Below are 12,975 nucleotides of genomic sequence, written 5' to 3' on the forward strand. Positions count from 1 at the left end.
CAACTTTATTTAGTGGGTGAGTAGGAGGGCCTCAATGTAGCACACTCAGCTAGGCTGCTGTCCTCTGCAGCATCAGCAAAGACCCCTCTCTGCATTGCATCCCATCAAAGCAGGCACAGGTTCCCAGTGGAAGGGAAACAGTAACAGGCAGGGTCCTTGTGACAAGGAGGGAGTCTTTCCCACTTACCGCCTACTTCAATTCTTCTACCAGTTCTTGCACAGGTGAGTTTATTCTACTGTAGGCTTCTCCTGCACTCTTAATTCCCCCCCCACCCCAGTTTGTTATCTAACAGGCTAATTGGTTTCTCTGTCCTACCCTATCTCTTTCAAGGCACGTGGGGAGGGACACATAAACCCCATTACAGGGACCATTCAAGGCGAAGTGGTCTGTTGACGCTCCTGTAGTCATAGGACAAAAAAGGGAGTTGGTGGATTACAGATTGTTGTAATAATCCATAAATATAACCTCCTGGTTTGAATCCTGATTTTTAGTGTCTTGCCAAGTTATGAATTTAAATTCCCAGGGTCATCTTTGGAAAATGTTGTGCAGATTTTCCTTGAGGCTAAGGATCAATAGGCTAGACACAGAGTTTGGTGAGGTTGTTGAGCGGTTTGAAGGCCAGAGGAGGGGCTTCAGAAGAGATTTCTTTCAGTATGGCATTCCTGTCAAGTACAGTTTGTAGAGTTTGATGATATCCCTTATGGATTCTAGTGTGGGTTGGTAGGTGACAGCTCTGGGTTGGTAGGTGACAGCTCTGGGTGTGCAGTCATAGTGAGTTCTATTTCTGTGCTGATGCATGTTCTCTCAGGGTACTTGACTGGCCTGTTCCTTGAGGTGATCGACTTTGCTGCTGGAGTGTCCTTGCTTGGTGAAGGCAATTTTGAGTATTTTAAGGTGTATCCTCCAGGACTTGCTCCTCAGAGCATATTTTTTGGTATCTGACTTTCTAGCTGGAGATAGTAGGTTTCTTGTTGTGTTCAGGATGGTTACTGGACCTATGTAGGTAAGTGTGGTGGTCTGTGGGTTTCATGTATAGAACTTGTCTGTAGGGCTCCCTTGTCAAAGCTGATTGTGGTGTTCAGGAAGTTGAGAGTGTTTGAGAAAGAGCACAGCCTAACTTCAAGACTGTTGGCATTTTCACTAACAGAGTCCTCTTACAGGAAAAACAAAGATAAGATGTTTCTTCCTTCCTAACAGAGGTTCAAACTAAATGTATAACCCACATAAAAATCATCAAAAGGACCAAAAAAGAGGCAACTATCACTAAATAGAGTCAAAGAAGCTGTTAGAGACAAAAAGACATCCTTTAAAAACAGGAGAACATATCCTACTAAGAAAAATCGAAAGGAGCATTCATTCTGGCAATGCAAGTGTAAAAGTACAATTAATCAGGCCAAAAAATAATATGAGAAACAATTAGCAAAAGACACAAACTAACAGCAAACATTGTTAAGTACATCAAAAGCAGGAAACCTGCCAAATAATTAGTGGGGCACTGGAAGATCCAGGTCTAAAAGAGAACTCAAGCAATACAAGACTGTTGCAGAGGAGCTAAATTAACTCTTTGTATATGTTTTCACTACCAGAGGCGGTAAGGCAGATTCCCACATCTTGCCCTTCTCTTTAGTTAATAAATCTGAGGAACTATTTCAGATGGAGATGTCAGTAAAGGAGGATTTTGGTAAAAATTTATAAAATAACAATAAATAAGCCATCAGGACCAGGTGATAGTCACCCAAGAGTTCTGACAGGAATTTAATTATGGTGTGTGTAGCAAATATAACACCAATTTTTAAAAGATGGTCCAGAGGAAATTTTGGCAATTGCAAGCTGGTAAGCCTTCTTCGGTATGAGACCAACTGGATGAAACTATACTAAAGAGCAGAATTATCAGATAGACAGGTGAACACAGTAAGTGGGGAAGAGTCGATGTGGCTTTTGTAATGGAAATCATGCATCACTAATCTGTTAGAATTCTCTGAAGGGGTCAAGAAACATGAGGACAAGGGCAATCAAGTAGAAATACCCTATTTGGCCTTTCACAAAGCTTTTGACAAGGTCCCTCAACAAACGCTCTTGAGCCAAGTAAGCTGTCATAAGAGAGGTGGGAAGGTCCTCCTATAGATCAGTAACTAGTTAAAAGATGAGAAGCAAAGGGTAGAAGTAAATTGTCAGTTTTCAGAGTGGAGAGAGGTAATCAGAGGTGTCCCCCATAAATCTGCACTGGAACCAATGACATTTAACATATTCATAAATGATCTAGAAAAACGAATATACAGCGAGGTGGCACAGTTTGCAGATGATATAAAAATTACTTGAGATAGGTAAGTACAAAGCTGACTGTGAAGAGTTTCGAAGAGATTTCATAAAATTGGGTGACTGGGCACAAAAAGGCAGATGAAATTCCATGTCAGTAAATCAAAGTAATATATATTGGAAAACATAATCCCAATTGTACATACACAATGATGGGATCTACATGACCTGCTACCACTCAGGAAAGAGTTCTTGGAGTCATCGTTGCTAGTTCCCTGAAAAAATTTGTTCAATGTGCCGTGGCCTCACCAATGTGACATGGTCCCTCACCAAAGGCTCTTATGTAAATTAGGTGGTCATGGGGTAGGAGGAAAAATCCTTTCATGGATTGGGAACTGGTTAAAAGACAGGATACAAAGGGTAGGAATAAATGGTAAATTTTCAGAATGGAAGGGGGTAACTAGTGGTGTTCCCCAAGGGTCAGTCCTGGGACCAATCTTGTTCAATTTATTTGTCAATGACCTAGAGAAAGGGGTAAGCAGTGAGGTGGCAAAGTTTTCAGATGGCACCAAACTGTTCAGGATAGTCAAAACCAAAGCAGACTGTGAAGAACTTCAAAAAGATCTCAGCAAACTGAGTGATTGGGCAGCAAAATGGCAAATGAAATTTAATGTGGGTAAGTGTAAGGTAATGCACATTGGGAAAAATAACCCCAATTATACATACAATGTGATGGGGGCAAATTTAGCTACAACAGATCAGGAAAGGGATCTTGGAATTATAGTGGATAGTTCTCTGAAAACATCCACGCAGTGTGCAGCGGCAGTCAGTAAAGCAAATAGGATGTTAGGAATTATTAAAAAAGGGATAGAAAATAAGACGAACAATATCTTACTTCCCCTATATAAAACTATGGTATGCCCACATCTTGAGTACTGTGTGCAGATGTGGTCTCCTCACCTCAAAAAAGATATATTGGCATGAGAAAAAGTTCAGAAAAGGGCAACTAAAATGATTAAGGGTTTGGAAAGGGTCCCATATGAGGAGAGGCTAGAGAGACTGGGACTTTTCAGTCTAGAAAAGAGGAGACTTAGGGGTGATATGAAAGAGGTATATAAAATTATGAATGGTGTGGAGAAAGTGAATACAGAAAAGTTATTTGTTCCCATAATATAAGAACGAGAGGACACCAAATGAAATTAATGGGTAGTAGGTTCAAAACTAATAAAAGAAAGTTTTTCTTCACACAGCGCACAGTCAACCTGTGGAACTCCTTACCAGAGGAGGCTGTGAAGGCCAGGACTCTAACAGAGTTTAAAAAAGAGCTCAATAAATATTTGGAGGTTAGGTCCATAGATGGCTATTAACAAGGGTAAGGTATGGTGCCTAGCCTTTTGTCAAAGATGGATGGATGGCAGGAGACAAATCGCTTGATCATTGTCTTCAGTTCACCTCCTCTGAGGCATCTGGCATTGGCTACTGTCGGCAGACAGGATACTGGGCTGGATGGACCTTTGGTCTGACCCAGTATGGCCGTTCTTACGTTCTTATGGCAGTCAAAAAAACCATGGTTCACGCACAACTTAAATACTGCATGCAGTTCTGGTTGCCAGTTCTCCAGAAAAGGTCTATTGGAACTGGAATAGGCACAGAGTAGGACAACAAAAATTTTTAGGGATATGGGCTAGCTTCCCCTTAGTCATTTCTTTTCTAAGATCTGAGTCTTATGTGGGAAATGATAGGGGTCTATAAGATAATAAATGGTATGGAGAAAGTGACTAGCAAAGTGTTATTTACTCCTTTGCATTACACAAGTAACCCAAAGAAACTGATGTGCAGCAGGTTTAAAAAAATCATAAGGAAGTACTTCTTCACACAAGGCACAGTCATCCTGTAGATCTTGATGCCAGAAGATGTTGTGAGTGTGAAAAGTATAATTGTTTTTTTAAAAAGAATTAGATACATTAGTGGAGGATAGGTCCATTGATGGCTATTAATCAAAATGTTCAAGGATGAAGCCCCACGGTCTGGGTGTCTCTGAGCCTCTGCCAGAAGCTGTGACTATGCAAGAGAATATGGCTCACTCAGTAATTGCCCTGTTTTGGTCATTCCCTCTGAGGCATCTGGCATCAGCCATGGTCCCAAGACAGGATACTAGGCTAGATGGAACATTGGTCTGATCAGATATGTTCTCCTCCCTCCCTCTTCAGATCCTTTCATGAACGCAGCCAATAAATACATTTTTAAAAATCTACATTGAACAATTTTACTTCACATGCAATGTTTCACAGGGCTCTGCTGCTAATACCACACGCAAAGTTTCCCACATAATTAATTTTAGAAATGTTATATACATGTTAAATGATCGATGAAGCTGAAGAATGATAAATAGCACTGGAGTGATTTATGTGGCTGCTCAATTATTTAAAGCCATAATTCAAAAGCCACAAAGCAGTATCTTTACCTCTTTAATTCATTCACATGGACAGATCTTCAAATGCTTCTTTGAAAAATGTTAAAAAGTTTCACCCTGCACATGTGATCTAAGCTTCTAATGTTTTACATCGGACATTGCTGAATTACACATTTGACCTTACACACAGTTCTGTTGCCAGAAAGGGGGCTCTAAGAGACAATATCTGCTCCTGTGGTAGTCAAAAGGTGGGACACACAAAGTGACTCAGCTATTAAAATATGCAGTGTTGCAATACCTGTTAGCTGCGTCTACACGTGCACGCTACTTCGAAGTAGCGGCACCAACTTCGAAATAGTGCCCGTCGCGTCTACACGCGTCAGGCGCTATTTCGAAGTTAACTTCGACATTAGGCGGCGAGACGTCGAAGTCGCTAACCTCATGAGGAGATAGGAATAGCGCCCTACTTCGACGTTCAACGTCGAAGTAGGGACCGTGTAGACGATCCGCGTCCCGCAACGTCGAAATTGCTGGGTCCTCCATGGTGGCCATCAGCTGGGGGGTTGAGAGATGCTCTCTCTCCAGCCCCTGCGGGGCTCTATGGTCACCGTGGGCAGCAGCCCTTAGCCCAGGGCTTCTGGCTGCTTCTGCGGCAGCTGGGGATCTATGCTGCAGGCACAGGGTCTGCAACCAGTTGTCAGCTCTGTGTATCTTGTGTTGTTTAGTGCAACTGTGTCTGGGAGGGGCCCTTTAAGGGAGCGGCTGGCTGTTGAGTCCGCCCTGTGACCCTGTCTGCAGCTGTGCCTGGCATCCCTATTTCGATGTGTGCTACTTTGACGTGTAGACGTTCCCTCGCTGCGCCTATTTAGATGTTGGGCTGAGCAACGTCGAAGTTGAACATCGACGTTGCCGGCCCTGGAGGACGTGTAGACGTTATTCATCGAAATAGACTATTTCGATGTCGCAACATCGAAATAAGCTATTTCGATGTTGGCTGCACGTGTAGACGTAGCCGTTATGTCCTTGACTAGCCAGGGGAACCCTTAGCCCAGAGTTCACCACCTCTACAGTCCATGGGGAGAGTTAGGTGCCTAAGAAAGAGATTGACAGAGCCCAGTCAGATGCATCAATGTTTAGCAACCAGTATCCCCACAGGGCTTGATTTTGTATCTTTTGAAATGTTGCTATGTAATATGGACTTATTTCTCTGATATGACCACCGAGGCAAAAGACCTGAGTGTACTGACAGATCACAGGAGGACTATGTGCTGCCATTATGATGCAGCCATGAAAAAGAGTAATGCAGTTGCAGAATGCATCACATGACATATTTCCAGTAGAGGAAAGGAAGCTGTATTGCTAGTACACTAGGCCTTGGTGAGACCTTCTCTGGAATAGTATGCTCAGGTCAGATCTTCTATGTATCAGGAAGATGAATTCAAACTGGATTGGGTGGAGAAGCTACTAGGATGGTCTGAGGAATGGAAAATCTACCTTATGAGTAGGGAATCAAAGAGGTTGGCTTGTTTAGCCTACCCAATGGAAGGCTGAGGGGAGATACAGTCACTCTCTATGAATACATAAGAAGGATATGTCCCAGGGAGGGAGAAGAGTTATTGAAGTCAAGCACCAAATTTGACATTAGAACAAATGGATATAAACTGACCATCAACATGTTTAGGCTTAAAATTAGATAAAAGTTTCTAACCTTTAGAGGAGTGATGTTCTGGAACAGGGGAACACTGGGGCCAAAAAACAAAGACTGTGCTTGATTAAGATCACAGAGGGGATAGTATCATGGGACTATCTATAGTGGCACCAGGTGATCCGTGACTGCTAGCAGCAAATTATCGCCAATGGCTGATGATGGGACACTAAATGGGGAGTACTCTGAGTTACTAGAGAGTATTCTTTCACAGGTGTTTGGCTGGTGGGCCTTGCCCACATGCTCAGGGTCTGATGGCCATGTTTGGGGTTGGGAAGGAATTTTCCACAGGTCAGATTGGCAAAGGCTCTGGAATTTTTTTGCACCTTCCTCTGCATCATGGGACACTTGTCACTTGAGGGTTTAAACAAGTGTAAATGGTGTAACCTGGAATCTTTAAATCATGACTTGTGTACAGGAGAGCTTCTGTGGCCTACGATACTCAGGAGGCCAAACTAGATGATCGTGATGGTCCTTTCTGCCCTTAAAGTCTGTGGGTCTTTGAACAATTTACTCATTGTGAATTTAGCTTGCTATTATTTGCAAATTGTCCATGACCAGAATTTGACTTTTACAAGTAGTTCAATAACTCTTCAGATGTTTTCTGTGAACAAATTCCAGACTATGGATTTCCCCAGCAACAGCTGGCTGTGAGTTTGATGTTTGAGGTTTTATATTCAACTGTGTATTTGATCTTTTAAGTCAGTGGATACCCTAAGTCACTCTGTTCCTCAGATGATCAGCTTTTATAAACAGGTGTCGTTTTAAGATAGCCACTGAAACAAAGTCTGTTTAATCACAAGACAGTTTTCTTGTAATCATAAAGAATCTGTGTTATCTGTCCAAATTTTCTTTTCTGTGAACATCAAAATGAACACAACACTGTTTGCATGGGTGTCTGAGGTGATAAAAAGCGTGGACAGAATGCAAGAAAAATTCTAAGAGGTCACAAATGTTCAGACCATAGACATAATTACTGGAACAGCTCCTGGATAAAATTAAAAGAAAGGTAATCCCCAGAATAATATTCCCAGGTAGTTATACTGATATTTTGTCCATGTATAATCTCTAGTGTTTTCCCCTTGTGTTCTGTTTCATTTCCTTTCATAATTATTCAGGCCTGTGATCTCTTTCTTCATGTGTGGTTACTTCACTATATAACAGCCTATCTCTGTAATTATAAACACAGCAATGAGCTTTATCAAAGCACAACAGGTTCTTTAAGCTCTATACTGGTAAAATATTGGGTGGACCTGGTATTTCATGTAGGCTGTGGCTACACTAGCCCTGCCTTTTGAAAGGGGGATGCTAATGAACCACTTCAGCAGGTGCTAATGAGGACCTACCATGAATATGCAGCACCCCTTTAGCATAAATGTGGTGTTGCGCATTTCGAAAGTGCTGCTATTGAAACGTATGTTGCTTGTGTGGACAGGGGCCTTTTGAAAGGACCCCGGAATTCAAAAGACCCTTATTCCCATTTGGTATGGGGAAGAAGGGGCTTTCGAAAACTAACCAAACCAAACCAAACTAACATCTAGAAAGGATATGATGCATGCTGGAGTTGTTATTCGGAAGGCCTGGCATTCAAATCTGTTGCAAAAGATGTATTCAAGGCTAAATCAGAACAATTTTAATAGCCATTCTATGGACTGGAGAACTATAAAACCTGAGTAATTCAGAACAGGGTGGACTTTTCTTTTTTCTCTGTGGTATTCTTCCCTCTAATTAACAAGTATTGGCATGGTGTGAAGATTATTGCAACTGAGACAGTGGTATTTTTGAAGGTTAAAATGCCTCCAAGATGGTCCTCATTTGCTCTCCAGACACTCTTTGTGCCAGACTCAACACTCACAGTGGGAACTCCAGCCTATTCAGAAAGCAGGCCTTCACTTCTCGCCCTCCGGAAGGAACAGAGGTACATTGTGTACATGAAAAGATGAACCATCGCGTAGTTTGAAGCCAACTACTGTCATTACCACCTACCGCCTAACTGAGAAAAAAGAGTTTCTTATTGCTCCTCTTCCTGGCTCCATCTTCTCTCTTATCTGTGTTTTCATATGCACACTAACTTGACAAAACTAACAGTTTTATAAATAAATTGGGTATGTTTGGCTGCAATCCAGTATTTGCATCAATCAATAAAAGTATTATGAAAGTAAAGCTACTTTTGTACTTGTGCTTTTTCCCTAAGTAAGCAGACCAGAACCTTAGGCCTTGGTGAAGCTGGTTTTGTACACAATTAGCACAAATATGGGACCTTGCAGGCTATTGCCAGGAGGGCACATGTTCTCTCTCTCTCTTTTTTTTTCCTCCCTTAATTCCATGAAAAGGTGCTCTGAAATTACCTGTTTGTGTGACGTTGTTTGGGACTTCTTTTTCTTACTTGCGCTTTTTGTACTTGCTCTGTGGGGGCTCAGTAATTGTCAATTAAAGAGAAATTTAAGGTGACACAACTGTAGCAGGCAGTAAACATGGAACCCAACTCAGATCCATAGCAGTGCTCTTTCAAGGACGGTATTCCAGTTCTGCTATCCCTCGTGACGAGAGGGGTAATGAAACCTTCAAAATAGGTTCTTATTTCAAATTTCAGTGCCATGTGGACAGCAGAAAGTTCAAAATAAAGTATCTCAAAATAACATACACAATTTGCACTGTGCAAATTGCATAAATTATTTCAAAATAGAAATGCAGTCTAGATGTAGCGTGGGAGGCGTGGGTGTGGTGAAACTGACAGATTGATAGAAAGTAGAGCCAGAAGGTTAAGAAAAGGCTCAGAAAATAGACTTTGACTGTTGACTAGAAACTCTTTGAGACAGAACCCACAGTAGAGGGTGTTTCTGGGTTCCCCAACCAGCCACTGGAGAAGTGGCACTAGAAAGGCAATACATAGCTAAGACTACCTGTGCCCATTTGAGAGAAGAGACTCCCCGCACCAGAAGGTGAAACCACACTGATGCCATAGTGGGAGGGCTGGATCAAAAAAGGCCGCAGAAGCTCCTGCAATGAGAGAGGTGTTGCAGACAGAGACACAGTTGGAAGGATGGCTAGCAACTGCAGGAAGGGGTGTTGACCTGGTTAGCAATTCTTCAGCATGGCCAGAAGCAGATACCATAGCTGCAGCGAGTAGAGACCCCACTCACAGTATCTGAAAATATGTACTCACTACTTTATTGTTGTTGGGATTGATCCTGCTTTAGGCAGGGGGTGTGGACTAGATGACCTCCCAAGGTCCCTTCCAGCCCTAGGAGTCTATGATTATTCTAAACTAGCTGTGATACCTTATTGTCAGACCTGAAGAAGAGTTCTGTGTGGCTGGAAAGCTCGTCTCTCTTGGTGACAGAAGTTTTCCCAGTAAGAATAATATCTTACCCACTCCATTGCTCTTGTGTTTAAGAAGTTAGACTGTGCCTTAGGAAACATGCATTTAATCCCACCGCAGCCAAAGGGTTTCCACTTGACATTAAGAAAGTCACTTAAGCTTTCTTTGTCTCATTTCTTCATCTGTATATTGATCCTTTATATGCGATGTCTGCTTAGACTTTAAGCTCCGTGAGGCAGGAATTCTTTCTTTCTGTGTGTTCATATCATAATATCTGGTATCTAGAGTATCATCTTATCTAGAGAAGTGGTGCTCAACCTTTTCAGTAACACAACACAATACACTTCAATGATACAAACAATTCCATGGCACAACCTCTTTTTTCAGCTGAATTGCGTGCTCATAAACATCACATTTACTAAGGTTACAGTCTTACTAGAGAGGTTTGCAACATGGTAGTGCATACAACACGCTAAACAAGGATGAAATACATTAACGTTTTAAAACCACCGCAGAATACGCCGAGAACAGTCACATTTTCCAAATCTGCTCAACTCCGTGCTAGGGATGTTGAGTCAACGAGTAACCACCTAAAGCTGGTTCCCCTCCTTGCCAGTCAGCTGCAGCCAGGATGTGGCATTCAAACCGCATTCCAGTTCCAAGAGGCTCCCTCCCTCCCACTTGCCAGAGCAAGGAGTGGGGGCGGGCTCCCCACCAACTCATTTGGGCCAGGATTTCAGTGGCATCCTGGCACGACTAGGGTTCTGAGGGGTTGGCATTTCCCCTCATGGAAGAATGCTCTTTAGAAGTGAAAGTTGCAAGACAAAGGAATAAAGTCTACTTGGGACTCCTGTTCATGTCGTGAATTTCAGCCATCTGACTGGGAAAGGGTTGAATCATAGCATGACAGCTTTTTCAGTGCTGCTGTTTTGTTTGTCCCAAATTTACATCTTAGGGCCCAGTTACTCCCTCTTAAAAACAGATGACTGCGACAAAGGGACAGCAATATGACTTCCTCATCATTGCACTTGTAAAGCTATTTCAGCAGCAGCCAGTCCCACAGGGTACCTTGAAAATCTAGCAAAGCAGACAACCATTGCTCACTGTAGCAGACACAAATTACTGTTAACAAAGAGTTCAAATCCAAGGAATGGTTTAGTTCTGAGTGAGTACAGAATGCCACACAGCAGCGATTAATGGGGATCTAACAGGCTACTGAGCTGGCCGCATGTACACAAGCAAAAGCAAAGTCTTGGGTCTCAGAATACTCTTTATGACCAGGATGACACCCTATTTTCATCCACACCCCTTCTCTGAGTCATAATATTAATGGCAATACATAAAATTCCACATCACACATTGGATGAAACAACCTGTTTATTTATTAACAGTAACTATGCCATTGATTATTACTATTATTTGACAAGGACTTCCCTTGTTTACCCTGATCATTTTTGGTAGGTTATGATGACTTCACTTTTCACTTGTGCAGGGGCTTAGTGTTGCAGGAAGGAGAGGTGCCTCTCCTCAAGCTCCACAGCTGCCATAGCCGGGGGAGAAGCAGCCCCCTTCCCCAGGTGCTTGCCCCCCTATCTCGGAGCTGCCACAGGTGGGAGAGAGGGGCCCCTCCTTGTTGACTCCAGCAGGGGGCTGCTACAGTCAGGGCAAGTTGGTGTTGGGACCAGCAGCGAGGGGCCCCTTTCTCCCAGCCAGGGCAGCTCTGTCCTGAGGCCAGGAGGGAAGCAGCAAGCACATCAAGTCTGGCTCCTAGGCAGGAAGACCAGGGGGCTCTGGCACCATGGAGTCTCATGCCCCTTCCAGGAGCTGGACCAACTGGCTGCTTCCAGGGCACATCACGGGACCCCATAACAGGCAGGAACCAGGCAGCTAGAGCACCCCCAGACAGAGCCCTACACTCGGCACCCCAATCCTCTGCTTCAGAGCAGAGCTCAGAATCTTTTCACGCCACTCCTGCCACGTGGATTTTGTTATGTGCACTAACATGAAATTGATGTGTCCCACACCACCTCCACATTGGTGCACATAACAAGATTCATTCCACTTAGGTGGGTAAAATTAGATGGAGCACGTTCCCAGCCTAGGGAGATTATGACAGTCATCCATCTGCTGCTTCCTTTGCTAGCATCCACTGCCGCATTCCCTGGGCTGCATCCCACTCTGTCCCATCAACTTCTTCGGTCCTTGGCCTGTTCCATTTCAGCAGGGTCTCTCACAGGCCTCCTGGCCTAGAGAGTCTGTAACAATCTATGCCCTCTTCTCTCTGGGTGCTTTTTCACAGCCCCCATCACCTGGAAAGTTTATAACAATCTGTTCCCCTTGTCAAGGCCTCTGTGCTTGTAGAACTTTACAGCCCTACCCCGAGTCCCTGTACCTATGGAATCTTCTACGCCTTCTGGTGTAAGCCAGTGACCGCTCTGGCCACCTGCTACAACTTCAACAGCCAAACAGGAACAGTGCCTGTCTTTCTCTGGCTGCAGCCATCAGCTGAACTGTACAGCTTCTGCAATTCCTTTTATACGAGCTAGTGATTGGCTACCTCCCCTGCAGCCTCTCTAGGCTGCTTGAAGGAACATGCTCTGCCTTTTTCCTGGGGCAAGATGCGGCAGGACACTAGGGCCTTCTAGTGGGCTTAAAAGGGCCTGCTACACCCAGACATAGAGTTCAGATTCACATCCTTGAAACCAACATTGGAGAAATTCAGATCTTGAACTACAGTTAATGGCTTGAGTCCAATACAGAATCTGCATTGATTTATCCCTCTAATGAAGCTTGGTCTAGACAGGGACTTGGACCACTTGCTCACATAACGGAGTAATTGACATTTTTTACATCTCTGGCCATTCATATTACTTATTCTCCACTTCCAGAGTGAGTGGGTGGGTAAAGAGGTGCAGAGAAGTCAGTAATATTCTGTATGGTGGTATGGTTTCATGCTTGTGTACTGCTCTGTTGTATTGGAGTCTGACCAGTGTGAGCAGAAAGCTGGTTATTTTCCAATCATTGTTGGTTGTTTGGATGACTAGGTTGTCAGTCAGCATTGTATACAATCTTTTTCATATCACGCAGCCCCTAGGTGAAAGTTCAGACCTCATGGATTCAAGTGCCAGCCACATGCAGAAGACTTACAACTCTATATATCCTTCATCATAAACAGGCACAACGTTACCCTTGACATGGCCCAGTGCTTGGGTGAGAGCAACTCATGGGTGTAGGACAATTGGCTGAAACTGAGCCTGAGCAAGAGACGGGTGATGCTG

The sequence above is a fragment of the Carettochelys insculpta genome, chromosome 1 (genome assembly GCF_033958435.1).
Source record: "Carettochelys insculpta isolate YL-2023 chromosome 1, ASM3395843v1, whole genome shotgun sequence".
Taxonomy (NCBI): Eukaryota; Metazoa; Chordata; order Testudines; family Carettochelyidae; genus Carettochelys; species Carettochelys insculpta.